We start from the raw sequence: 12,970 nt of genomic DNA, 5'->3' as shown, positions 1-12,970 counted from the left end.
ACCTCAACACTCACCGTAGTGGGCGTCGACGTCGGCAGATCTACTCTAACCACTCCACTCGGATTTGCCTCAGCCTCTGTGGTCACCCCTTGCGGAGACAACTCAGGCAAATCCTGTGTCAGAGTCCCCTTCCCTAAAGATGCACGCCGTTCGTTATTAATCTGGCTTACTTTCTTCACCAAATAATTGTCAATGGTGCCGGGGCCTGTGGCAGGGTTATCATTCTTAGTTTTAGACATCTTATATTTGGTTATATAGCAGTATTTAAGGTCGTCTAAGGACCACTACTCACTCACGAGAAAAACACAAAACACACGGGCGCGGAAGTGGCTGCGTGAGGGGGCGGGAAACAATCCGGGGATTCTGGGGTTTGTAGTCCTTGTCCCCCCGCTCGGCGGCCGTGCTATGATCTAACTGTGGCGGCGGGGGGGACGAGTGACGCAGTCAGCAAGCGCTCTCAGCGCGTCTCAAGGCAGCAGCCCGCTTCGACAATCAGAACCCAGGTACCGAGCTTCAATCCAGGGAAATATAGAAAAGGCTCCCGCTCACCAGAGGAAGCCTGTTTGTATTTAGCGCCTCCGGGCGGGAAGTGGCTGCATGAGGGGGCGGGAAACAATTCGGGGATTCTGGGGTTTGTAGTCCTTGTCCCCCCGCTCGGCGGGCGTGCTACGATCTAACTGCGGTGGGGGGGGGGGGGTACGAGTGACCCAGTCAGCAAGCGCTCTCAGCGTGTCTCCAGGCAGCAGCCCGCTGCGACAATCAGAACCCAGGTACCGAGCTTCAATCCAGGGAAATATAGAAAAGGCTCCCGCTCACCAGAGGAAGCCTGTTTGTATTTAGCGCCTCCGGGCGCGGAAGTGGCTGCGTGAGGGGGCGGGAAACAATCCGGGGATTCTGGGGTTTGTAGTCCTTGTCCCGCCGCTCGGCGGCCATGCTATGATCTAACTGCGGCGGCGGGGGGGACGAGTGACCCAGTCAGCAAGCGCTCTCCACGCGTCTCCAGGCAGCAAGCAGCCCGCTGCGACAATCAGAACCCAGGTACCGAGCTTCAATCCAGGGAAATATAGAAAAGGCATTACATAGTTCTTGAACACACTTGAAAACAGAATACAAAAATACAATAAACACAGTTGTGTATACATAAGTGACATATACAAACTTACTGACATATTGCTTTACATAAGTGACATATACAAATTACTGACATATTGCTTTATAAGACATATTTGACGAGTCCTAATTAACATATAAAACACTAGGCGAAAACATTCACATTCAAGTGATGTATTTTATCCTGCCATTGTGTTTAGCTCTGGGAGCGCAGGCTTAACGTGTTGTAAAAATGGAGAGCAGTAGCAATACAATGTCTCTCCCAAACACACTACGAATGCCTTTTCCCAAAAGCGGGGGTCAACGCGTTTCAAACCCCAAGTCTTTTGGGGGAGTTATACCAAAAGTAAAGAAATAGAAAAAAATCTTTTTCTTTACCTTTGGTATAATCGCAACACTCGCGCTTTACTTATAACATTAAAAGGGAAGCGCGGGTGCCGCGCTTATACCAAAAGTAAAGAAAAACAAGCCCTTTTTTCGGTTTCAAGTATCGCACCCGTGTCTGGGCACGATAATTGAAACCACGTGACCCCCTATTGGTGTCAATTACGCTCACCAAGCGCGTAATAGACACCAATAGGCAGTGGGCGGACAATGTGCTCGCTTTTGGCTAATAGCGTGCAGTCTTTCATTAAAAGAAGCACGCTAAGGCCAATGGGGTAGCTGAAAAAGAAATGCACACGCACAAGCGTGTGCAATTCCTAGGTCAGCTCAGATTCCCCGATTTTCCCTCACTAAATGTCTTGCGCTGCGCAGTTCAACGCTAGGCGTGAGACCTAAAAAGGAAGGAGTTTGAGGAAATCAATTCAGGAGCAGCTTCCATGAATGCAATGATCTAATGTTCTCCAGCTGTGGGGTACCTGTTTTCCATATATCAGCCATACCTGATACATTATTGGCATTTATTTGCGCGTACCTGTTCCGACAGTTTAAAAAATCAGATTGTTCGATCGCCGTAGTGCGTGATCACAGGGGAATTGCGCGTCGTTGAATCTTAAGCATGAAAATTGTTTCCACCTTTTTGATTTTGCATCATACTGCCACCTTTTCTTTTTAATTCAGAAGTTTTTTAGTTTTTTTTTTAATTCATTGAAACACAATGTTACGTTCCCATTTTTCAGATCTTTGGTCACCAAGCTTTCTCATTAATGTCTTGTGGACAGGATGAGCAGTGCCTTCTTAATGCATGGGCACGCTGGGCAGTTGCCTGGGGGCCTCACAAGTATAGGGACCCCATGCAGACCAGAATTTAACACAGATTTTTCGTTAAACATTTTTATTCCTGTGAGTGGTAATGTAGGCAGGGCCGAGTGCACTGCTTTGCCCGGGGGCCTATAATGCCATTAAGACGGCCCTGAGGATGAGCCTTGATAACCTCCTTCTCCTGCAAACTGCAAAAACCTTTTCATTTGCTGTCCCTTTTTCACAGCAATTTCGTAGAGAAGCGAGGGCCAGGTAAATGCTTTCTTGTATGTTAATTTGTACTGTTGTTAGAAGATAGAGGCTGAGCGATCCGAGTGAGATTTAAGGGTCGTTCTGAACTGAATGAGGTTCCCAAAGCAGGTGGGGGCTCTTAAAGAGCTATACGTTGAATCCACCCCTGCACAGAGATCTAGCTCCTGAACCAAGGTTTATTGCCATTTGGGCCTGACCAGTATAAATCTTTAACTTAGTCATTAATGGTCTTGCAGGTATATGTTGATTAATTTTCCTTTGAGGAAGGATATATCATGTGCAGCAAACAGCTTGAGGGCCTGAATAAGAACTCTAAAATCAGTGTTTCTCAGTGGGGCCAGTGGAATCTATCCACAACCAGTTAAATATTGTCCATTTTGTTTCAGTTTAGAAAGCGGTGTGCATACTGCATGTCTTGCACCAATTTATTAGACAAATTAGCATACAATACATTACAGTAAGTAATACAAGACAGAATAGGCATTCCTATTTGTTTTCCGGTCACGTGTTAAGGTAGGATACACTGTTATTGTGCCTGTGTACACCATGAATTGATTTCAGCTCTGCTTGTTATTTGAGCATCAGATATTGCCCTCTTGTTCCTCTTTGGCCCTATGAGATGTCCACTGTCACTGGCTTGTTCAAAAGGGGGGGGGGGTGAGGCAATGGTTGAGAAGGGCCAATTTAGGGAACCATAGTCAACACTGAACCCAGGTCAGATTCTTGTATAACATTCGTACTGGTGACCGAAGGTATGTTTTCAGGATTCTGATGGGCCAAACATGTGTATTGTAGCCGCATCTTAAGCAGCAGAACCACTCACTAGACCAGTAAGTTAAACCCTCCGACTTCATCAACATCTTGATGCTAGTTGTCGTTTGTCCCCTTCCCCCGTTTTTTTCTGCGTCATGATGACTCATGCTTAGTATTAAATTAAGAGCTTAAAAATTGACTCTTCCTGGGCAGCATAACTCGTTTTAAACCTATAATTAACCTGCATGTAAACACCAACCCTTTGTTTCTGTGACCATAAAGATCCTATAGTATTGTATGTAATTGTTTCTTAGAGCGTGGCACTCGAAACTGAAATTACCAAACTGCCTTCCCTGAAGCTCCTAAGAACAGATCTAGAACCGTACTCATCATTAAATAAATGTATACATTCTGCAACACCATTGATTTACCTCAGTCTATTTTAAATTCCGTGTTATTATCTTCTGATTGGTCATTTTCTTTTTGGTGTGTGCTAGCACGCTGTTCCAGGGACCACCATTTGCCCCTAGAACAGCTTGCTGTCTGGCATGTCATGCTTTCTTTTAAGGGCTCTTTTGATTGTTTCGGCTTCTGAAATAGAGAACGCTCTACAGCCTTTTTTGTGAACCCAATAAGAAGCTTTAATGACTGTCATCCATGGGTTATTCAACAATTGTAAATGCTTATATTGTTGCTCTGTCACTGTGGTCCCTGGAACAAGAGCGTATGTGTGTTCACATGGGCGATATGTCCTATCCCTGTGTCAGATTTTGATGTCTTCAATCTCTTCACAACCATATTCCTTCCGGACCAGTTCTTCTACTATATTCTGTGCAGTATGGGTATGATTTTCTATAAAAACTTATCTTAAAACAGTTCACCTAGATTATTTTTGTACCTGGGTCTGTTAAGTCTGTATTATGCCTCTACTGGTCTCAGTCCGCTGCAGGACCATTTTGGGGAGCGTATGTGTTTTCCTTCTTTGTTTCCACTTGCTATCTATTAACATAATGCCGCTCTAAGTTATTTCTACACGTTGGCATCCTATGGTGTAGCACAACTTTTTCCTGTATTATGATAGTGGGCAGTTGGCTGGATTCAAGAAGGCTTTGGATGTCCCTTTAATGATGATATGCAATGAGCCTTGACTCCGAGAGATCTTTTCCTGTCTTTGAGTTCTCTGCTGGGAACTCTGCACTAACTTGATGAAGCAACATTTCGTGGAGTGAGATAACCATGTGCAGTTGTAGTTTCTGTTCTCCACTGTAAGCTTTGACAGTGTAGCCTGTGTGAGGGCTCAGGGAATTTGTAGGACAGCTCCAGCTCACGTTTCGTTCCTTATTATGTCGTCTTCTGATGCAATATTGCTAAGGTGCCCTGTGAAAGTAAGGACTGCTAACATTCCGGTTATTCATTTAGGATGCATATGTGTACCAGATCAAACTAGTGATAGATCTGGGGTAAAAGCTTCTCCTCTGATGTTGTAACCTTTATGTGTGCAGTATCCAGTATTGATGGAAGAGAGAGTTATAGCATTGTTTCCTCTGCTATTGACAGTGTGCCCGATCCACAGAACTAACTTAAGACAAAATTCTGAACGTACTACCATTTTGGTATTCACAGAAGGCACATACTCATTTTGGTATTCACAGAAGGCACTTACTCAGTTCGGTATTCACAGAAGTTAGGAGCCCTAACTTTAGGAGTCCTAAATGCTTTCTGTGAATCCCGAAATTCTTAAAGTAAGGGTTTTTCTCAGTTTAGGAGTAGTAAAGTTAGAACTCCTCTTGTAACACACTGTTTGCTACCTCCTTCATTTTGTTTGCTTAAGATACTTGCACAAGTGCCACCATTGCCTACGTAACGGTTGTTTTTGTGTTTGTTCTTGTGTTTGAGTGTCTGCGATTTATTGAAGTATAATCCTTCTACCTGTGTTTGGTACTCTTTTGTAACCTGCACACATCACTTTTCTCTTGTAACACACTGTTTGCTACCTCTTACATTTTGTTTGCTTTAGATACTTGCACAAGTGCCACCATTGCCTACGTAACGTTTGTTCTTGTGTTTGAATGTCTGCCATTAATTGCAGTATTATACCTCTACTTGTACTTTGTACGCCTTTGTAACTTGCACACATGTCACTTTTTTCCTCCTGTAATGCACCGTTTGCTCCCTCTTGTATTTTGTTTTCTCACAATTGTCACTTTTATCTCATGTAACTTAACGTTTGCTTTTGTAATTTGTTAGCTTGTATTTTCTCCTCATGTATCATTAACGTTCCTATTGTGAAGCGCTCTGACACCTTCGGGTAAAGTCCGCGCTATATAAAAACGCATAAATAAATAAATAATAAGTGCCTTCTGTGAATACCAAAATGCTTGTAAGTTTAGGATTTTGTCTTAAGTTAGTTCTGTGAATCGGGCCCAGTATCTTTGGTGGGGTTTTTCTTTAATTATTTTTTTCTGTTGTTGTTATCCTGATGAAAATGTGTTTACTGTGCCACCACCTATCCCTCTATGGGGAATGAAAAGGCAGATGACCAAGTGTTCTACTTTTTCCGAAATATATGATGGCAGTAGCTTGTTGCAGTTTTAGTTTGTCCCGGCAAGTAAGTGTGAGCATGTCACCGGACTATCATCTCACAAGAGTGTAGTGTCCGAAGTATGATTTACGGTAATGTTGTCCCTTTGAAGTTAATAATGAGAACTATTCACCCATCGGGGTGATATTTTTGTGAACGATGTTTAGAACACTATATTTGTATCAGGCAATAGATATTTTTTGTATCCAGTGCAGTCTGGGTATAGCTGCAGTACTGGTTTTAATCCAGTGTGTGTCCTTTACCATTCCACGCAGTGACATTTTTAGGTGGGTGTTAACCTCGATCTTTTGATTTTACTAAAGTTGTATTGATCGTATACTTGTTGGGCCCTTCAGCCAGCCCTCTTTATCCAATAGTCAGTTGTGGTGTTTGTTTTTCTTATCACTACAGTACACTGCATGGGGCAGTGGTTCAGCCCAGTTCATCCTCTAGTTAATTTCACTTAGCATGGGGCTCTTTCATAAGGATCACTTCCGCAAACAAAGTAGTTCCCTTCAGTGGGTTGATTTAGCAATGTGTGCTTTTTGAAACCAAAAAGTATTTTGCCTTTTAACCAATATTTTGAAGGCAGGGAATAATATTACCAGCACAAAGATCTACACCCGCCAAAAAGGTTACAAAATAAAAAACTATTTAAAGGAACAAAGTATAGTCATAAACTTAAGACATTCCAGACATCCACATAAGTCAGGTGGATGAAATATTTGAACAAACTGAATATAAATAAATTCATAAAATGGTCATGCAACTGTAAATCTGTCAGACCCCTATTAAATCACATTGCAGAAATAAGGTGCTAAGGTTTGTGTCAGGGACATTAGCTCCCAAATTAGGGGCTTATCCATAGCCCTGAGTCTAGGGTTGTACCAGTGTTGTGTTTTGCGTATCCATTTCTAGGTGATATTAACCTAGCATTCTTTTTCATATTCGAACACATGTACATTAAGAAGTGCGTTTACTGACTTTAGTGCCCTATTTAAAGTAAACTGAAGTCTACATAAACATAAGTCTACATAAACATAAGTTGTGTCACACCACACAAACACACATACACACCAGTATTAATTGCATCCGAACTACAAATGGCTTTACCATCATCTGAACATCTTAAAAAAAAAATGGAGGGATTGGTGCACTTTGTGCACTTGTTATGCCAGGCCCATTTGGAATAGGGGCTGAAATAAAAGAGGTAAGAGCATGACATGATGTTTGTGAATTTTTTAAAAGTTAATACTGTGATATTAGTTTCTAAATTTTCCTTTAATTTCCCGGGCCCCTCTTCTGACAGACCGTAGGGATTGCCAACTAAGCAGACTAGTTGAATTCTACATTTGTGTAGTGTAATGTAAGCATTCCGGTAGGTTACCCTTTAACATTTATATTGAATTTAGTAAATTTCCCATAATGTTTCAGTGTGATTTAAACTTATTTATACTTTTGTGTGTGTTTTGGGAATCTCCCCTCTTGACTATGGGTGCTCTGTTGAAGCTCAGAGTGTACTGCAGACATGGATACCTTATGTGAAAAAAGTTGTGAAGGTGTAAGTGCAAAATGCACCAAAGAAAAAAGGCTCAGAACTGACGATAAGAAATCCTCAGCAGCTAAGGGGTTAACATCTGACAAGTCATGCATTTGCTGTAAGATGACAGGGCATACTTCCTCTTCTTGTCAGCGTAAGCCCCCGCTTTGAAATATGACAACATATATTTGCTGGCTGAGAACTAGCAGCATTAAATTTCACTTAAAGCTCTGACTGTGCAAGGATTACCTTCAGATCCGTGCTCATTGACAACAAACTCCTTAGTGCTCACAAATGTTTTCTCTGAAATACTCCATTCACAGAGACTGCAGAGTGCATCTATGTTGACAGGTAGTTGCCCGGTGCAGCAGCCAAATAGATTTTAAGCCCTTCGTTGCTAGGCCCCCCCTCTATCCCACCGCCCAGTGCTAAGCCTTTTCTGGGCTATTTGGGGTAGTTCACGCTTAGGCCTCCAGAACTTTTTATCCACATATTCTTTCCACTTCCAATTTGCATCCCTTTTTTCCCCAACATCCTGGGGATTCTAAAGCTACACTAGGTTTGTGGATTCCCTGGAAGGGACTGAGAACTTAGCCAAAATATAGCCACATTTTAAGTTCTTTGGGAAAGATGGGAAGAAAGTGCTGCAGAAGAAAGTGTTTGTTGTTTGTCCTGCAAATGGCATCAACGAAGCATTTGAGGTGCTAAAATCAATATCTTCCCAGCTTTCAGGAACAGGCAGAGCCAACAACCATGCTGCACCTTACAATGGCTTTTCATTGTGTACTGATATACAGCAATTCATGATGTAAATTATAAAGAACGGAAAAAGGGCATGAAGGAAACCTCTTTATTTCTGAAATATACACCAGATACTGCGTTTAGGAGCAGTAGTTGTTTGTACAACTTTGAACTTACGGGCACCCTTACAGGCATGTGATTCAGAGGGGATTTTGTAAAATGTCTTCTGCGTTACACAGTTGCTTATATTTGAAAGACATAAACATAGAGATATTCAATTGCTAAAACAAATGTTCTACTATTCTGTAATCTCACATGTCTCCAGATAAAAATGGTACCCCACTTGTGTAGCTGGGCCTTGCTCATGTGACACAAAACACCCCAAAATGTGACCTAGGAAATATCATATATTGTCCAGCAGAATGCCTGATTTTTTAAAAATTTGGGTGGCTCTTTATTTTGGGCTCAGCTCAGCTGACACCTAGGGAAACCTACCGAACTATCATATTTTTTAAAACTAAACACTCAGGGAATTCCATGGTGGGGTGACTATTGTGGCTCTCACCGGGTATTTTTTACCCAGAATCCCTTGCAAAGCTCAAACTTCCCCTAAAAACACATTTCCCTTACAATTTCTGTGAGGAAGAGTCCTGGAATCTGCAGGCACCCATGAATTTCCTAACACCCAACGTTTCCCCAGGTCTCCCGGAAAAAAATGCTACCTCGCATGTGTGGGTGGGCCACGTGTCCGAGACACAAACGGTGCATCACATTTTTGCACTGACTAATTATGTGGTTTTGCAATGTAGAGGTAGCTGTGGACTTTGGGCCCCAGCTCAGCTGGCACCTAGGCAAACCTACCAAACCAGCACATTTTTGAAAGCTAGACACCCAGGAAAGTCCTGGGTGGGGTGACATGAGTGGCTCTCATCATGTTTTTATTTTCCACCAGAATCCCAAAGCTCAAACTTTGCATACAAATAACATTTACCCTGCATTTCTGTGAGAAAAAGTCCTGGACTCTGCAGGTAACCACAAATTTCCTACAACCCAGCATTCCCCGGGTCTCCTGATAACAATGCTGCTTCACTTGTCTGGGTGGGCCAAATACCCTTAACAGACAAGGGCTCAAAACATATTGTGGAGAGACAGCAAAATGATCTATCACAAAACGGCCTGTTTGTGCAAGGGGGACACCTGCATTTTGGGTCCCTGGCTCAGCGGCCGTCTAGGAAAACCTACCAAACCCAGACATTTTTTAAAACTGTACACCCAGGGATATCCAGGGAGGTGTGACTTTTGTGGATCACCATTGCTTTCCTTCTCAGAATCCCATATAAACTTCAAATTTAGCTACAAAGTCCCATTTTCCTCACATTTATTTGTGGGAAAGTTGTGGGATCACCGGGCCGGCACAGATTTTCTACCACCCAGTATTTCCCCCGGTCTCTCAATAAAAATGCCACCCCACTTGTGTGGGTGGGCCAAGTGCCCGCGACAGGGAAGGGCTCAAAACGTATTGTGGAGACATTAAAATTATCTATCACAAAACGACCTGTTTTTGCAAGGAGGGCTGCTAAGTTTTTAGTCCCAGGTTCGGCGGCCATCCAGGGAAACCTACTAAACCCAGACATTTCTGAAAACTAGACAACCAGAGGAGCCCAGGGAGGTGTGGCTTGCGTGGATCCCCCAGCGCCCTCAAACCCAGATTCCCCTGATAACCTCAAATATAACTAAAATTCACATTTCCCTCACAGTTCTGTGTGGGAAAGTTGTGGAGTCACCGGGTAGGCCCAAATATCCTACCACCCAGCGTTCCCCCAAGGTCTTTCAATAAAAATGCTACCTTACTTGTGTGGTTGGGCCAGGTGCCTGTGATTGAGAAGCGCCAAAAATGTGTAGACGTTTCCCTTTTGGACCCACTTTGGTTCCCCCTCAGTTTTTCATTTGATACTTTTTTAGGCTGAATCTGATTTGGGCAAACACACAAGTGAGGCATAATCAGGTTCACCACACAAATGAGTCTGTCCAACAAGCTCATTGTCCAAATTCATTGTCCCTCAACAACTGAAAGAAATGTATAGGCAAAAAGGGTATAGCATTGAATCTACACCCTGCAACACCACTTAAGGCTGACAACACCAGCTGCACCATGTTTGAGGCAACCCGGAGTTCAGCACTTCCAATGGGAAGCTTTGCAGGCCTGGGCTGCTATCCAAATGCCTCTTGCTGCACTATCAGCATATTAGTGTCCTCTTCTATAAGAGGCACTTCCTGCGCAATGATAATAGCTTCAGCATCTGATAAAGAATTTACTTCCTGAAACTTGGACTTCCTCCTCTGCCTCTGATCCAGAGTCAGTCAGAACCATGGTCAGAAGACATCCACTCCGGGTTCAGGGATCTGAACCCGACTCTCTTTCGATCGGCTGAGAGCAACGGAGGCCATCACCCGTCCCTTCTGAACGGTGGTCACCCATCTCTTAGGACTGACTGACCCATGTTCAACTGCTGTTCACATGGATCCCTTCTCCACTTCGGCCTTCAAAGTTCTTGTTTGAATATTTGCTACTACCACGACGATCTGCACCTGCAGTGGCTCCACCCGGGCCCTCGCTCCGGGCTTCAGTGTGCACCGCAGCGGCCCTCCTACTCATCGCGGCTTAGCCCCAGTGGCTTCCAGCACCAGCGACGGCTGGGTATGGTCCCGACGTTCCAGCGCCATCCAGGGCTAGTTGATTCGGCAGGTGAGTTGTTACACACTCCTTAGCAGATTCCGACTTCCATGGCCACCGTCCTGCTGTCTATATCAACCAACACCTTTTCTGGGGTCTGATGAGCGTCGGCATCGGGTGCCTTAACCCAGCGTTTGATTTATCCCGCAGCACCAGTTCTGCTTACCCAAAGTGGCCCACTAGGCACTCGTATGCCATGCCCGGCTCCACCCCAGCGAGCTGAGCTTCTTACCCATTTAAAGTTTGAGAATAGGTTGAGATAATTTCGGCCACACAACCTCTAATCATTCGCTTTACCAGATATAACTGGGGACTCTGAGCGCCAGTTATCCTGAGGAAAACTTCGGAGGGAACCAGCTACTAGATGGTTCGTTTAGTCTTTCGCCACTATACCCAGGTCGGACGACCGATTTGCATGTCAGGACCGCTATGGACCTCCACCAGAGTTTCCTCTGGCTTCGCCCTGCCCAGGCATTATTCACCATCTTTCGGGTCCTATCACACACCCTCATGCTCCACCTCCCCGACGGAGCAGGCGAGACCAGCCGGTGGTGTGTGTACCACTGGAAGTGCGGCAGCCCTCACCTTCATTGCACCACAGGGTTTTACTCGGCCCTCCGACTCGCGCACATGTTAGAGTCCTTGGTCCGTGTTTCAAGATGATTCAGGTGGGTAACCGACCCCTGGCACCCGGTATGGGCCTCCCTGCCCGGCAGGGTGATGCTGTTGGGGCACACTGAGACAAGTCCCCCCTTCAACCGCCCCGGCGTGCCCCGAGGGGCGGCTGGGAAGGGGTTTTTGGGGGAGGGCGCAGAGGCGGTCGAATCTCCCTCCGCCTGCAGACACGGCAAAGCTGATGCCTGGGGGCTGTAACACCCTCCGTTGGAGAAGATGGCCTCCTACCACCCCGAAGCTTTCCCAGCCGACCCAGAGCCGGTCACGGTGCACCGCAGCGAAGGAAATGCACCCTGCAGGGGCCAGGTAGGCGCCGGTTCTGGGAAGGGGATCCGGAACTCCTGGGGCACTGACTTTCCCGCCGTGTTTAATCCTCCGGGCGGACTGCGCATACCCCACCCATTTACCTCTCGACTGTTTCCTGCACTCTTGAACTCTCTCTGCAAAGTTGTTTTCAACTTTCCCTTACAGTACTTCCTGGCTATCGGTCTTGCCCCCTTAATTAGCTTTAGATGGAGTTTACCACCCACTTTGAGCTGCATTCCCAAGCAACTTGACTCCGAGAAGACCTGATCCCGGCGCCGGGGGCCACTACCGGCCTAACACCATCCCCGGGGTGAGCCTCGATCAGGAGGACTAGGGCCCCTGAGTGAAGTCAGTCTTCTGTACGCCACATTTCCCTCGCCCGCTGCCAGGTATAGATTTGGCGCTGGGCTCTTCCCTCTTCACTCGCCGTTACTGGGGGAAACCTGGTTAGTTTATTTTCCTCCGCTTAGTAATATGCTTAAATTCAGCGGGTCGCCACGTCTGATCGGAGGTCGTAGTCGGAAGAAAATGCAGGAGCATTAAGGGGGAACCGGGGAAGGCCAGCCCCCTGCCGCAGCAGGGGCCTGACGTCCCGGCAGCGCATGCCTTCTTTCCTCAGATCGGATCTGGGGGGCTTTGGCCCTCACCAGGAAGCCAGCCGCAGAGGTGGGCGCCCAAGGCGCATGTACGCGGACAGCCAGTGGGAAACCACAGACAGCCACGCGCGGCCCACACAGACAGGCACCACGTGACAGGCCCGGGGCCGACCGTTCACCAGACCCCTTCGTGGGGCAGGCGCGCCATCGGCATATCTCTGTTGCAGGACCCGGTGTGGGAACCTGCCACGGACGATCAGGGGGGTCTGATCTTGTAGGTGGACGAAGAGGAAGCGGAGCTAACCCTGCCAGCCACGTCCCGGGGAAGCCCCAGGGCAATTGGCGATCGAGCGACCCTCAGACAGGGGTGCTGCAAGGTGCGTTCGAAGTGTCGATGATCAATGCCGGCTGGGGCGCTCCAGGGCAGGGCCGGGCCCTGTGACTACGGTGCGTGCTTGCAGGAGGCAGCCGAGGGCTTT

The 12,970-nt window shown here is 46.1% G+C and overlaps 1 protein-coding gene and 1 pseudogene across 3 annotated transcripts in view; one reads left to right on the top strand and one right to left on the bottom strand.

The window, feature by feature from the left end:
- Positions 1-12,970, top strand: part of PAQR8 (progestin and adipoQ receptor family member 8) — a 359,347-nt gene that overhangs the window by 118,184 nt on the left and 228,193 nt on the right. The window lies entirely within an intron of this gene.
- Positions 10,461-12,410, bottom strand: LOC147706951 (28S ribosomal RNA; annotated as a pseudogene).

Source organism: Lissotriton vulgaris, chromosome 6, assembly GCF_964263255.1.
Source record: "Lissotriton vulgaris chromosome 6, aLisVul1.2, whole genome shotgun sequence".
Classification (NCBI taxonomy): domain Eukaryota; kingdom Metazoa; phylum Chordata; class Amphibia; order Caudata; family Salamandridae; genus Lissotriton; species Lissotriton vulgaris.
Note: the sequence above shows the minus strand (reverse complement) of the source record. Positions and strands in the feature narration are given on the sequence as shown.